The sequence below is a fragment of the Nerophis ophidion genome, linkage group LG16 (genome assembly GCF_033978795.1).
Source record: "Nerophis ophidion isolate RoL-2023_Sa linkage group LG16, RoL_Noph_v1.0, whole genome shotgun sequence".
In the NCBI taxonomy this organism is placed as follows: domain Eukaryota; kingdom Metazoa; phylum Chordata; class Actinopteri; order Syngnathiformes; family Syngnathidae; genus Nerophis; species Nerophis ophidion.
The window spans coordinates 27,206,348-27,219,271 of record NC_084626.1 but is presented as its reverse complement, the minus strand read 5'-3'; the positions used below and the strand labels follow the sequence as shown (position 1 = coordinate 27,219,271).

At 41.8% G+C, this 12,924-nt stretch overlaps 1 long non-coding RNA gene across 1 annotated transcript in view; it reads left to right on the top strand.

The window, feature by feature from the left end:
- Positions 1–6,069: 6,069 nt before the first annotated feature.
- The window catches only part of LOC133535675 (uncharacterized), a 19,141-nt gene continuing 12,286 nt past the window's right edge, over positions 6,070–12,924 (top strand). The window contains exon 1 of the long non-coding RNA XR_009802288.1: positions 6,070–6,181. This is a non-coding gene — a long non-coding RNA (uncharacterized LOC133535675). The remainder of the gene's footprint in view (positions 6,182–12,924) is intronic.

The window sequence follows — 12,924 nt, the reverse complement described above, 5'->3', positions numbered from 1 at the left end:
GCCTTCCGCCCAATTGTAGCTGAGATAGGCGCCAGCACCCCCTGCGACCCCAAAAGGGAATAGGCGGTAGAAAATGGCTGGATGGATGGATCTAGCATGTCTTAAATCCGGGTGAAAACTGGCACAGTTGCACAGATGGCTGTGGGGGGAAAAAAAAAGAGGTGAATGCGCTGCAATGACAGGATGGACAGAGAATTGTCCGTGCAAAGTGTGGGTCAACTTTTTTGGGGCTGTCACTAATATAGACATAATAGCCTTATTGTCTATTCAGCAATATAATTTTGAAATGAACTAACTCCGGCATATTTACATTGTTGCTCTATGTAGATGACTATGCATTGTCCTAATTCAAATAAATACATGAATAATTGAATAGCTTCTGGATGACTAAAGTGGCTGATTTAAAGCTAAAAAGGTTAAAGTACCAATGATTGTCACACACACACACACACTAGGTGTGGCGAAATTATTCTCTGCATTTGACCCATCACCCTTGATCACCCCCCGGGAGGTGAGGGGAGCAGTGAGCAGCAGCAGTGGCCACGCCTGGGAATCATTTTTGGTGATTTAACCCCCAATTCTAACCCTTGATGCTGAGTGCCACCAAGCAGGGAGGTAATGAGTCCCATTTTTATAGTCTTTGGTATGACTCGGCCGGGGTTTGAACTCACGACATACCGATCGCAGGGCGGACACTCTAACCCAGGGGTAGGGAACCTATGGCTCTAGAGCCAGATGTGGCTCTTTTGATGACTGCATCTGGCTCTCGGATAAATCTGAGCTGACATTGCTTAACACGATAAGTAATGACTAATTCCACTTGTAATCAAAGTGTTAAAAATAACGTTCAAAATATTAAACATGCTCATGCATTTGAATCCATCCATCCTAATTTTCTATCCGCACTTTATTTATTTATTTTTTTTAGGGCTTGCCCTCCTGGGGGTTCTTCAGACCACCAAGCACCGACATGAAAGCCTGTTTTAGGGTTATGATATTTTTTTGTTTTTCAATAAGTCTCTCAGTTGCTTTCCAGCAATTGTCTTTTTCTCTTTCGTTCTCGCTCGCACTCTGGCTCCAGCTCCAACCCTGTCTCTCCTCCTGGCTGCTGCTTATAACAGAGCGACAGGTGATTAGATAACAAGGCCCAGGTGGGTTGTCTACGCACCTGTCGCTGATTTTGAGGCCGGTCCTGGCGGACCCGCTTCGCTGCAGGCCCGCAGGCCACGCCCCTCCACAGTTAGCTTTAGAATATTAATGTTATTACAAAGAATAAGAGACCTATTATACTCTAGTAATGTTGGTCTTACTTAAAAATGCACGTGTTTAGGTGTGTTCAGTGTTGAAAAAAAAATGATATGGCTCTTAACTGAAATACATTTTAAAATATTCGGATTCTTGGCTCTCTCAGCCAAAAAGGTTGCCGACCCCTGCTCTAACCACTACGCCACTGAGTAGGTATGATTTTGGTAGATTCTGAGTAGGCTAATTTAAACAAATTCAATTGATGCATTTTTTTTGTGTACTAAAAAAGCCTCTTGCAATATGCATTTTCTTGCATTCGGATCATTCCAGACGCATGAATGTGCTGTTATAGTTTTTGTTGTGTGTATATTTTGTGAAGACTCTTCTTCGGCATTGTAATGCCGGTGTGGTTTTCCCGTGGATGCGTCGAAGCAGAACACAGCATAGGTAAGATAAAGGGTATTTAATAACAAAAGTCTATGAACAAAACACTGGTGTAAAGAGAAAAAGTAAACAAAAGACGCTAGCGTGAAAGCTAGGATAAAACAAGGAAAACTAGAACTTGGTACGAGGACACAAAAGAGTAAACAAAACATTTAGCATGAAAGCTAGACAATAAAGTGGCTTGGCGTGAGAGCTAGCGAGAAAATACATACGAATGATGAGAGTCGTCACTGATGCGCGTGGGCAAATTAGGATCCGAGAATGAGTAAACAGAAAAGGTGAGCTTAAATAGGAGGGTGAAAATTAGTAGCAGGTGTGCGGGGCGAGACTAACAGGTGGACTGATGTGTAACCATAGTGATGGACAAAAACAGGAAATAAACGGGTCAGACTGAGAATGAAAAAACAAACACGTGAAGATCTGAGCAGCAGATCGCAACATATTTACTACTTACGTATAAAATACTACACGGTCTAGCTCCATCCTATCTTGCCGATTGTATTGTACCATATGTCCCGGCAAGAAATCTGCGTTCAAAAGACTCCGGCTTATTAGTGATTCCCAGAGCCCCAAAAAAGTCTGCGGGCTATAGAGCGTTTTCCGTTCGGGCTCCAGTACTCTGGAATGCCCTCCCGGTAACAGTTCGAGATGCTACCTCAGTAGAACCATGTAAGTTTCACCTTAAAACTCATTTGTATACTCTAGCCTTTAAATAGACCCCCTTTTTAGACCAGTTGATCTGCCGTTTTTCTCCTCTGTCCCACTCTCCCTTGTTGAGGGGGTCCGGTCTGGTGGCCATGGATGAAGTACTGGCTGTCCTGAGTTGGGACCCAGGATGGACCGCTCGCCTGTGTATCGGCTGGAGACATCTCTGCGCTGCTGATCCGCCTCCGCTTGGGGTGGTTTCCTGCTGGCTCCACTGTGGACGGGACTCTCTCTGCTGGGTTGGATCCGCTTTGGAGCGGACTCTCACGGTTGTGTTGGATCCACTATGGATTGAACTTTCACAGTATCATGTTAGACATGCTTGACATCCATTGTTTTCGGTTCCCCTAGAGATGGGGGTTGCCCACATATGCGGTCATCTCCAAGGTTTCTCATAGTCATCATTGTCATCGACGTCCCACTGGGTGTGAGTTTTCCTTGCCCTAACAGGGAGGGATTCAAGTTGCACCACTGGCAAGAAATCTGGGTTTGAGCTGAATTTGAACAAGTGTCCTAGGGCAGTGTCCCCAACCACCGGGCCGTGGCCCGATTGGTACCGGGCCGCAGAAGAATTTTTTATTGATATTTATTAACAAAAAAATATATATATATGTATATTTATCCATCCATCCATCCATCATCTTCCGCTTATCCGAGGTCGGGTCGCGGGGGCAGCACCCTAAGCAGGGAAGCCCAGACTTCCCTATCTCCAGCCACTTCGTCTAGCTCTTCCCGGGGGATCCCGAGGCGTTCCCAGGCCAGCCGGGAGACATAGTCTTCCCAACGTGTCCTGGGTCTTCCCCGTGGCCTCCTACCGGCTGGACGTGCCCTAAACACATCCCTAGGGAGGCGTTCGGGTGGCATCCTGACCAGATGCCCGAACCACCTCATCTGGCTCCTCTCGATGTGGAGGAGCAGCGGCTTTACGTTGAGCTCCTCCCGGATGGCAGAGCTTCTCACCCTATCTCTAAGGGAGAGGAAACTCATTTCGGCCGCTTGTACCCGTGATCTTATCCTTTCGGTCATGACCCAAAGCTCATGACCATAGGTGAGGATGGGAACGTAGATCGACCGGTAAATTGAGAGCTTTGCCTTCCGGCTCAGCTCCTTCTTCACCACAACGGATCGATACAACGTCCGCATTACTGGAGACGCCGCACCGATCCGCCTGTCGATCTCACGATCCACTCTTCCCTCACTCGTGAACAAGACTCCTAGGTACTTGAACTCCTCCACTTGGGGCAGGGTCTCCTCCCCAACCCGGAGATGGCACTCCACCCTTTTCCGGGCGAGAACCATGGACTCGGACTTGGAGGTGCTGATTCTCATTCCGGTCGCTTCACACTCGGCTGCGAACCGATCCAGTGAGAGCTGAAGATCCCGGCCAGATGAAGCCATCAGGACTACATCATCGGCAAAAAGCAGAGACCTAATCCCGTGGCCACCAAACCGGAACCCCTCAACGCCTTGACTGCGCCTAGAAATTCTGTCCATAAAAGTTATGATATATATTTATTTATTTATTTATTTTAAATCAACATAAAAAAACACAATATACACTTACAATTAGTGCACCAACTACCGGGCCGCGGAATAATTTTTTATTCATTTTTATTAAAAAAAAGTTGTATTTTCTTTATTATTTTTTTTTTATTAAATCAACATAAAAAATGATGTTCCCCTAGAGATGGGGGGTTGCCCACATATGCGGTCCTCTCCAAGGTTTCTCATAGTCATCATTGTCATCGACGTCCCACTGGGTGTGAGTTTTCCTTGCCCTTATGTGGGCCTACCGAGGATGTCGTTGTGGTTTGTGTTGTGGTTTGTGCAGCCCTTTGAGACACTAGTGATTTAGGGCTATACAAATAATCATTGATTGATTGATTGATTGATATTGCAGAAAAGAAGCTACAAAAAATAGATGTGTGCTGCTACGTCGACAACATTGCACACATGTTGGAGAGCACAATAACATGAATGTGGAGGGAAATAGGTGTTTCCATGGCCAAGGAAAGTAGTACACCAAAAAACTCATTTAAATAGGGCAGTCTGTACCACTTTTGCACTAATCCTAACTCAAACACTAACCCTAATTCCAACCCAAATCCCCAACACTAACTTTAATTCCCACCCTAAACCCAACGTTAAACCTGACCTCAATTCCAAATCCAAACCCAACACTAAACCTAGCAGTCCCCCTAATTTCAATTTAAACCCTAACCCTGCCACTAACCCCTGTCCTAAGCGCAGCACTAACTCCAACACTAACCTTAATTCCCGCTCTGACTCCAACTCCAAATCCAACCCAAACCTATCACCAACACAAACCCCGAAACTAATCCTCGCTTTAATCCCAACACTAAACCTGAACCCAACACTAAATCCAACCCAATTTTAAACCCAACCCAAACTCTAAACCTATTTCCCCCTCAAACTCTAACCCTGACCCCAATCTTTGATTGATTCATCGAGACATTTATTAGTAGATTGCACAGTACAGTACATATTCCGTACAATTGACCACTAAATGTTAACACCCGAATACGTTTTTCAACTTATTTAAGTCGGGGTCCACGTTAATTAATTCATCCTGACTCTGAGTCCAACCCCAACACTAAATCTAGCACTAACCCTAACCTTAATTTCAACTCCAACCCTAACCCCAACACCAAACCTAGTCCTAACTCAAACACTAACCCTGATTCCAACCCCAAATCCCCAACACTAACCTTAATTCCCACCCTAAACCCAACAGAAAACTTGAACTCAACTCCAAATCCAAACCCAACTCTAAACCAAGCAGTAGCCCTAATTCCAACTCCAACCCTAACTCCAACACTAACCTTAACCTTAATTAAATCCAACCCTAACTCCAACACTAAACCTTGTCCTAACTCCAACACTAACCTTAATTCCTTCCCTGACTCCCACACGAAATTTAACCCAAACCTATTTCCAACACTAACGCTAACCCCAAAACTAATCCTCGCTTTAATCACAACACTAAAACTGACCCCAACACTGAATCCAACCCAATACTAAACCCAACTGTAACACCAAAACTAATCCCCCCTCAAACACTAACCCTTACCCCAAACCTGACTCTATATCCAACACTAACCTTACTTTCTACCCAAACTCTAACCCCCACATTCAACCTTGTCCTAATCCTAACACTAACCCTAACCCACCTTAACCCCAAGAGTAAACCTGACCCCAATTTCGAATCCAACCCCCAACACTATCACTTGATTCCAACCCTAACCCAAATACTAACCAAATTCCTTCCTACCTCTAAACCTAATCCTAACCCCAATTCTCACACTAACTCCGACCCCAACACTAATCCTCGCCTTAATCCCAACACTAAACCTGACCCGAACACTAAATCCAACCCAATACTAAACCTAACCCAAACTCTAAACCTGATTCCCTCTCAAACTCTAACCTTTACCCCAATCTTGACTCTACACACTCACTCTTAACACATGCCCTTTAATAATACACACAAGTGCACAGTTTGCACAAGCATATTGTCAAGTCAAAGTACAGAGCAGCACAAACATCACTGACTTGCTGTGCACACTCCAGGCCTGAAGGGGCAACAGTGAGAGCTGAGGGCTGAACATCTCCACCTGCTTCCAACAGATTGGCTTGATTGAGTTCACCTGTTCACCTGCTCAGAGCACATGCTCAAAAATGTTTGAGCTTTAGTCGGTCGCCCTTTAATGACCTGCTGCTAAGAAGAAGAAAGACAGCTCCTGTGTGGACTCAGAAGACGTAACTGGTGAGAAAACCAAAGGAAAGAAGTGCTTGTTTGGACTGAGGGGAGTGTTTCAAGAAAATAATTTCACTGAGGAAAATGTTTAAAGGAGATAATTTCACTGATGTTTACAAAATTGTTTAAGTTGACTGAAAGTAGTGATGGGTTGATGAGGCGTCATGTATTGTTTTGACACATTGCAAAACTGTATTGATACTATGTCAATACTGTCACTAAATACTGACATCTGCTGGACATTAAAAGTCCCTACAGGCAACCTATGGACCGACTCAACTGACGCTGATTTTATGACCTAGTGCAGTGGTTCTCAACCTTTTTTCAGTGATGTACCCCCTGTGAACATTTTTTTAATTCAAGTACCCCCTAATCAGAGCAAAGCATTTTTGCTTGAAAAAGAGATAAAGAAAAATACAGCACTATGTCATCAGTTTCTGATTTATTAAATTCTATAACAGTGCAAAATATTGCTCATTTGTAGTGGTCTTTCTTGAACTATTTGGAAAAAAAGATATACAAATAACTAAAAACTTGTTGAAAAATAAACAAGTGATTCAATTATAAATAAAGATTTCTACACATAGAAGTAATCATCCACTTAAAGGGGAACATTATCACCAAACCTATGTAAGCGTCAATATATACCTTGATGGTGCAGAAAAAAGACCATATATTTTTTTAACCGATTTCCGAACTCTAAATGGGTGAATTTTGGCGAATTAAACGCCTTTCTGTTTATCGGGCTGGAGGGGATGACGTCAGAATGTGACATCGCCGAAGTAATACAGCTGCCATTTTAATTTTCAACCCATTATAAACATTGGGTCTCAGCTCTGTTATTTTACTTTTTTTCGACTATTTTTTGGAACTTTGGAGACATCATGCCTCGTCGGTGTGTTGTCGGAGGGTGTAACAACACTAACAGGGAGGGATTCAAGTTGCACCACTGGCCCGAAGATGCCAAAGTGTCTGCCGCCAGACCCCCATTGAATGTGCCAAAGTGTCTCCACATTTGACCGGCGATGACAGACATGGCACAGAGATGTATGGATAACCTGCAGATGCATTTGCAACGATAAAGTCAACGAAATCACAAAGGTGAGTTTTGTTGATGTTGACTTATGTGCTAATCAGACATATTTGGTCGCGGCGTGACTGTCAGCTAATCGATGCTAATTGAAGCTAACATGCTATTTACCAGCGGTGCTAAAGCAGACATGGCACAGAGATGTATGGATAACCTGCAGATGCATTTGCAATGATAAAGTCACAGAAATCAGAAAGGTGAGTTTTGTTGATGTTGACTGCCAGCTAATCGATGCTAACATGCTATTTACCGGCGGTGCTAAAGCAGACATGGCACAGAGATGTATGGATAACCTGCAGATGCATTTGCAACTATATTACGTTTCCTTCCACCCACATTTAATGCGAAACAAACACTTACCAATCGACGGATTTAAGTTGCTCCAGTGTCAAAAGATGCGAAAGTCCTGATCGTTTGGTCCGCACATTTTACCGGCGATGCTAACGCAGCTATTCGGCCATGCTATGACTATGAATAGCGTCAATAGCTATTCGCTCAATAGCTTCAGTTTCTTCTTCAATATTTTCATACTCCAACCATCTGTTTCAATACATGCGTAATCTGTTGAATCGCTTAAGTCGCTGAAATCCGAGTCTGAATCCGAGCTAATGTCGCTATATCTTGCTGTGGTATTCCCATTGTTTGTTTACATTGGCAGCACTGTGTGACGTCACAGGGAAATGGCCAGTGTCTTCGCAGAGAGTCGAAAATCAAGCACTTTAAAGCTTTTTATAGGGATATTCCGAGACCGGGAACATTTTGAAAAAAACTTCAAAAAATACAACATACCACTGGGAACTGTTTTTTATTGTTTTTAACCCTTTTGAAATTGTGATAATGTTCCCCTTTAATGTGCCCTCCTTGGGGATTTTAATAAAGATCCGTCTGGATTCATCAACTTAATTCTAAACATTTCTTCACAAAAAATAAATCTTTAACATCAATATTTATGGAACATGTCCACAAAAAATCTAGCTGTCAACACTGAATATTGCATTGTTGCATTTCTTTTCACAGTTTATGAACTTACATTCATATTTTGTTGAAGTATTATTCAATGAATATATTTATAAAGGATTTTTGAATTGTTGCTATTTTTAGAATATTTTTTAAAATCTCACGTACCCCTTGGCATACCTTCAAGTACCCCCAGTTGAGAACCACTGACCTAGTATATACAATAATATAAACCAAATCATTATAATTCATTTAGGATTATTTCATATCTTCATTTAAATAAACATATATTTTTCATCTTTTTTAGATACAGTCAATAAATAATGTGAACATGTATCATAACATGGAAATCTAAGAGAACGTGTTGTGAAAGAGAATACTTGTGGACTGGGAATTTTTTTTTTTTTTTTTACATACGCTTTGAATACGCACTGTTGATTGATTGATTGAAACTTTTATTAGTAGATTGCACAGTACAGTACATATTCCGTACAATTGACCACTAAATGGTAACACCCCAATAAGTTTTTCAACTTGTTTAAGTCGGGGTCCACGTTAATTCATGGTAAAACGGTAATGGGTTCGAGCTGAATTTGAACAAGTGTCCTAGGGCAGTGTCCCCAACCACCGGGCCGTGGCCCGATTGATACCGGGCCGCAGAAGAATTTTTTATTGATTTTTATTAACGAAAAAATATATATATATATTTTATTTTTATTTTTATTTTTTATTAAATCAACATAAAAAAACACGATATACACTTACAATTAGTGCACCAACCACCGGGCTGCAGAATAATTTTTTATTCATTTTTATAAAAAAAAAATTCGTATTTTCTTTATTTTTTTTTTATTAAATCCATCCATCCATCCACCATCTTCCGCTTATCCGAGGTCGTGTCGCGGGGGCAACAGCCTAAGCAGGGAAACCCAGACTTCCCTCTCCCCAGCCACTTCATCTAGCTCTTCCCGGGGGATCCCGAGGCGTTCCCAGGCCAGCCGGGAGACATAGTCTTCCCAACGTGTCCTGGGTCTTCCCCGTGGCCTCCTACCGGTTGGACGTGCCCTAAACACCTCCCTAGAGAGGCGTTCGGGTGGCATCCTGACCAGATTCCCGAACCACCTCATCTGGCTCCTCTCAATGTGAAGGAGCAGCGGCTTTACTTTGAGTTCCTCCCAGATGACAGAGCTTCTCACCCTATCTCTAAGGGAGAGACCCAAACTCATTTCGGCCGCTTGTACCTGTGATCTTATCCTTTCAGTCATGACCCAAAGCTCATGACCATAGGTGAGGATGGGAACGTAGATCGACAGGTAAATTGAGAGCTTTGCCTTCCGGCTCAGCTCCTTCTTCACCACAACGGATCGGTACAACGTCCGCATTACTGAAGACGCCGCACCGATCCGCCTGTCGATCTCACGATCCACTCTTCCCTCACTCGTGAACAAGACTCCTAGGTACTTGAACTCCTCCACTTGGGGCAGGGTCTCCTCCCCAACCCGGAGATGGCATTCCACCCTTAAAAAAAACACAATATACACTTACAATTAGTGCACCAACCACAAAAACCTCCCTTTTTCATGACAAAATCGTCCCTTTTTCATGACAAAGAAAAAAAAAGAAAAAAATTGATTCTCCCCCATTCAGCGTGAACTACAGTCCTCCACTCTACTAACTGAGCTATCGAAGAGACTGTCACCGCTTTTCAGTGTAACCAATGGGATGTTTGCGTGGGTGGGACAATGCTAGAAACTTTGAGAGAACAGAATGAAACGACAAGGAAATGAACACAAACACATTTTTTCCCGATATATGATCAAAATATATCCCACACGGCTGAAATGATCTCCGACGACGATAAATGACAAATGACCAATGACAGAAGTACGGCGATTCTGTTGGCTGCAGCATCTCCTTGACAGATGCGCTTCCTTATAAACACAGGTTGGCGCGCAGGTGCCAGTGCGACACAGTTGGCGTATCGGTCACGTGACCAAAACAGCTCATGATCGGTCACGTGACTTTTTAAAAACGGTAAACGCACCGACACAGGGTTTCGCTCTATGAGCTCGACGCATGCGCCTATGCATCGGTGTTGCCGGACCCATCACTAGTTTTCAGTGATGTTTAAGTTTAATCGTATAATTCGAATGAATTGTTTAATTTTAATTTCATGAATATTATTGGAAATGTTTAAGTTTATTCTTAAACCTTGGCCCTATCAGTGGAAATTAAATTTGGTTGGATTGATTTAAAAGAAAAGCAAAGCATGTATTTTGATGTATGCTTAACCTTCGTCTTGTGTTAGGGTCGGCCCCGACCCGTTTTAGTTTTTAAATGCATAAAAACACCACATACATTTATTTTTTTGCATCAAAGCTTTTTGACTTTGTCAGGAACCTCTTTGTCAACAAAATAAAACATTTTAATTTTTTTCACTGAATTATAAAATGCTCTGGTAGAAATTATGCCCTTGGTGTTGTTAGGGTCGGTTTCGACCCGGTTATAAAAATAAGATGATAAAGCAATGATAAGAGCCAAAACTGAACACACTGACAGGCAGCTCCTCTGCCAATCATGTGAGCTTTAGTGGATTCTCATTTTACCTTGTTATCCTGTACAAAAACAAACAAAAGACGGACACTAAAAGTGTCACTTTTTGCCACTCTGATTTTGTTTTTTTATTATTTTTGGAACTAGTAATCTATCTTGGTTTCATTTGCTTGATTGATTGGTTGTTTGATGTTGGATTTCTGTTGCTGAAAAAAATACTTTTTAGCCTTTTTCTTGAAGTAAATATATATGGGTCGAAATTGACCCGTAACACCATAGATGTTACTATTTTTAAAATTCTTAAAATGAAAAAAATAAACAAAACACATTTATTTAAGAGATGTGTTCTAATACCCCTTAGTAATAGTTAGGTAACACAACAACCTTTTTTTATTTATATGATTCTCTTGAGGTTCGTTTTACCATTTTTAAAAATTGAAATCGAGGGGTATACTGACAAAATAAGGCCCAATGGCCCAAACCAAAAATATTAAAACCAATATTTTCAAGGATAAGGAAGCTTAACAAGGTAACCAAGAGATGAGAAACAAATTGGATGATAGATAATTGTTTTTAGTGTATTTTACAGCTGATTTAAAACATGGGTCAAAACCGACCCGTTAACATAAGAGATGGTAACAGAAAGCTAACACAAGAGGAAGGTTAAAGGGGAACATTATCACAATTTCTGAAGTGTTAAAACCAATAAAAATCAGTTCCCAGTGGCTTATTTAATTTTTCGAAGGTTTTCTCAAAATTTTACCCATCACGCAATGTCCCGAAAAACGGCTTCAAAGTGCCTGATTTACACCATCGCTATATCCACACATCACTGCGTGAAGCCACCAAAAGCAAACATGGCGGATAGCACAGAAAGGTATAGCATAGTAGCTCGGATTCAGACTCAGATTTAAGCGCCGTAAGCGATTCAACAGATTACGCATGTATTGAAACGGATGGTTGGAGTGTGGAGGCAGGTACGGAAAACAAAATTGAATAAGAAACAGAAGCTTTTGAGCCATATCACGACAGACAGCGGCACGGGAGGAAGTGCGGACAAATTCGGCGATCGCTTTCCAACCAGCGATTGGTATGTGTTTGTTTGGCATTAAATGTGGGTGGAGGGAAAGGCTGGATGCAAATATAGCTACAAATGAGGCATAATGATGCAATATGTACATAAAGATAGCCTAAATAGCATGTTAGCATCGATTAGCCTGCTGTCATTCTGTGACCAAATATGTCTGATTAGCACACTCCACATAAGTCAATAACATCAAAGAAACTCACCTTTGTGATTTCGTTGACTTTATCGTTGGAAATGTATCTGCTTTGAGTGTCGCAGGATATCCACACATTCTGTCGTAGTATAGCTGTCGTCTGTAAAGTGTGCAGAAAAAACAAGGGACTTTCGCATTTTTTGGCCACTGGTGCAATTTGAATCCGTCCCTGATCGTGTTGTTACACCCTCAACAACATACCGACGAGGCATAATGTCCCCAAGGTACGGAAAACAGTCGAAAAAAACGAAAATAACAAAGCTGATTTGACTTGGTGTGTGTAATGTGTTTGAGAAAATGGCGGATTGTTTCACGTTGTGACATCACAGGTGAAAGGTCATTGCTCCGACAGGCGAACAATTGAAAGGCGTTTCAATCGCCAAATTCGCCCTTTTAGAGTTCGGAAATCAGTTAAAAGAATATATGGTCTTTTTTCTGCACCATCAAGGTATATATTGACGTTTACATAGGCCTGGTGATAATGTTCCCCTTTAAGAAACACTGTTCTTTTTTCTGTTTGGTTAAGGTTATCAACTTAATCAACTATCCACTAATCAACTACCCACTATTCTACAATTCAGCTACTCTACTATTCTCTATTTAACTACCGACGATTCGATTATTCATTCTGTCCATTCATTTACACCAATAACCCACTTTATTTGATTGTTTCTAATCAAACATCAATAAATCACAAGGAAAGAGGATTGAGTTGTCCCTTTGTGTTCATCTTGAGTCCCACTGGCCCTTTCAAGTTTGGGCACAGCTGTGTGGAAAAAACCTGAAGAACTTGACACATATTTATGTAAAACAGACTACTGCTCCAAAGTGCTGTACAGATTAAAATATAAAAGCAAATTATTAAAAAAATA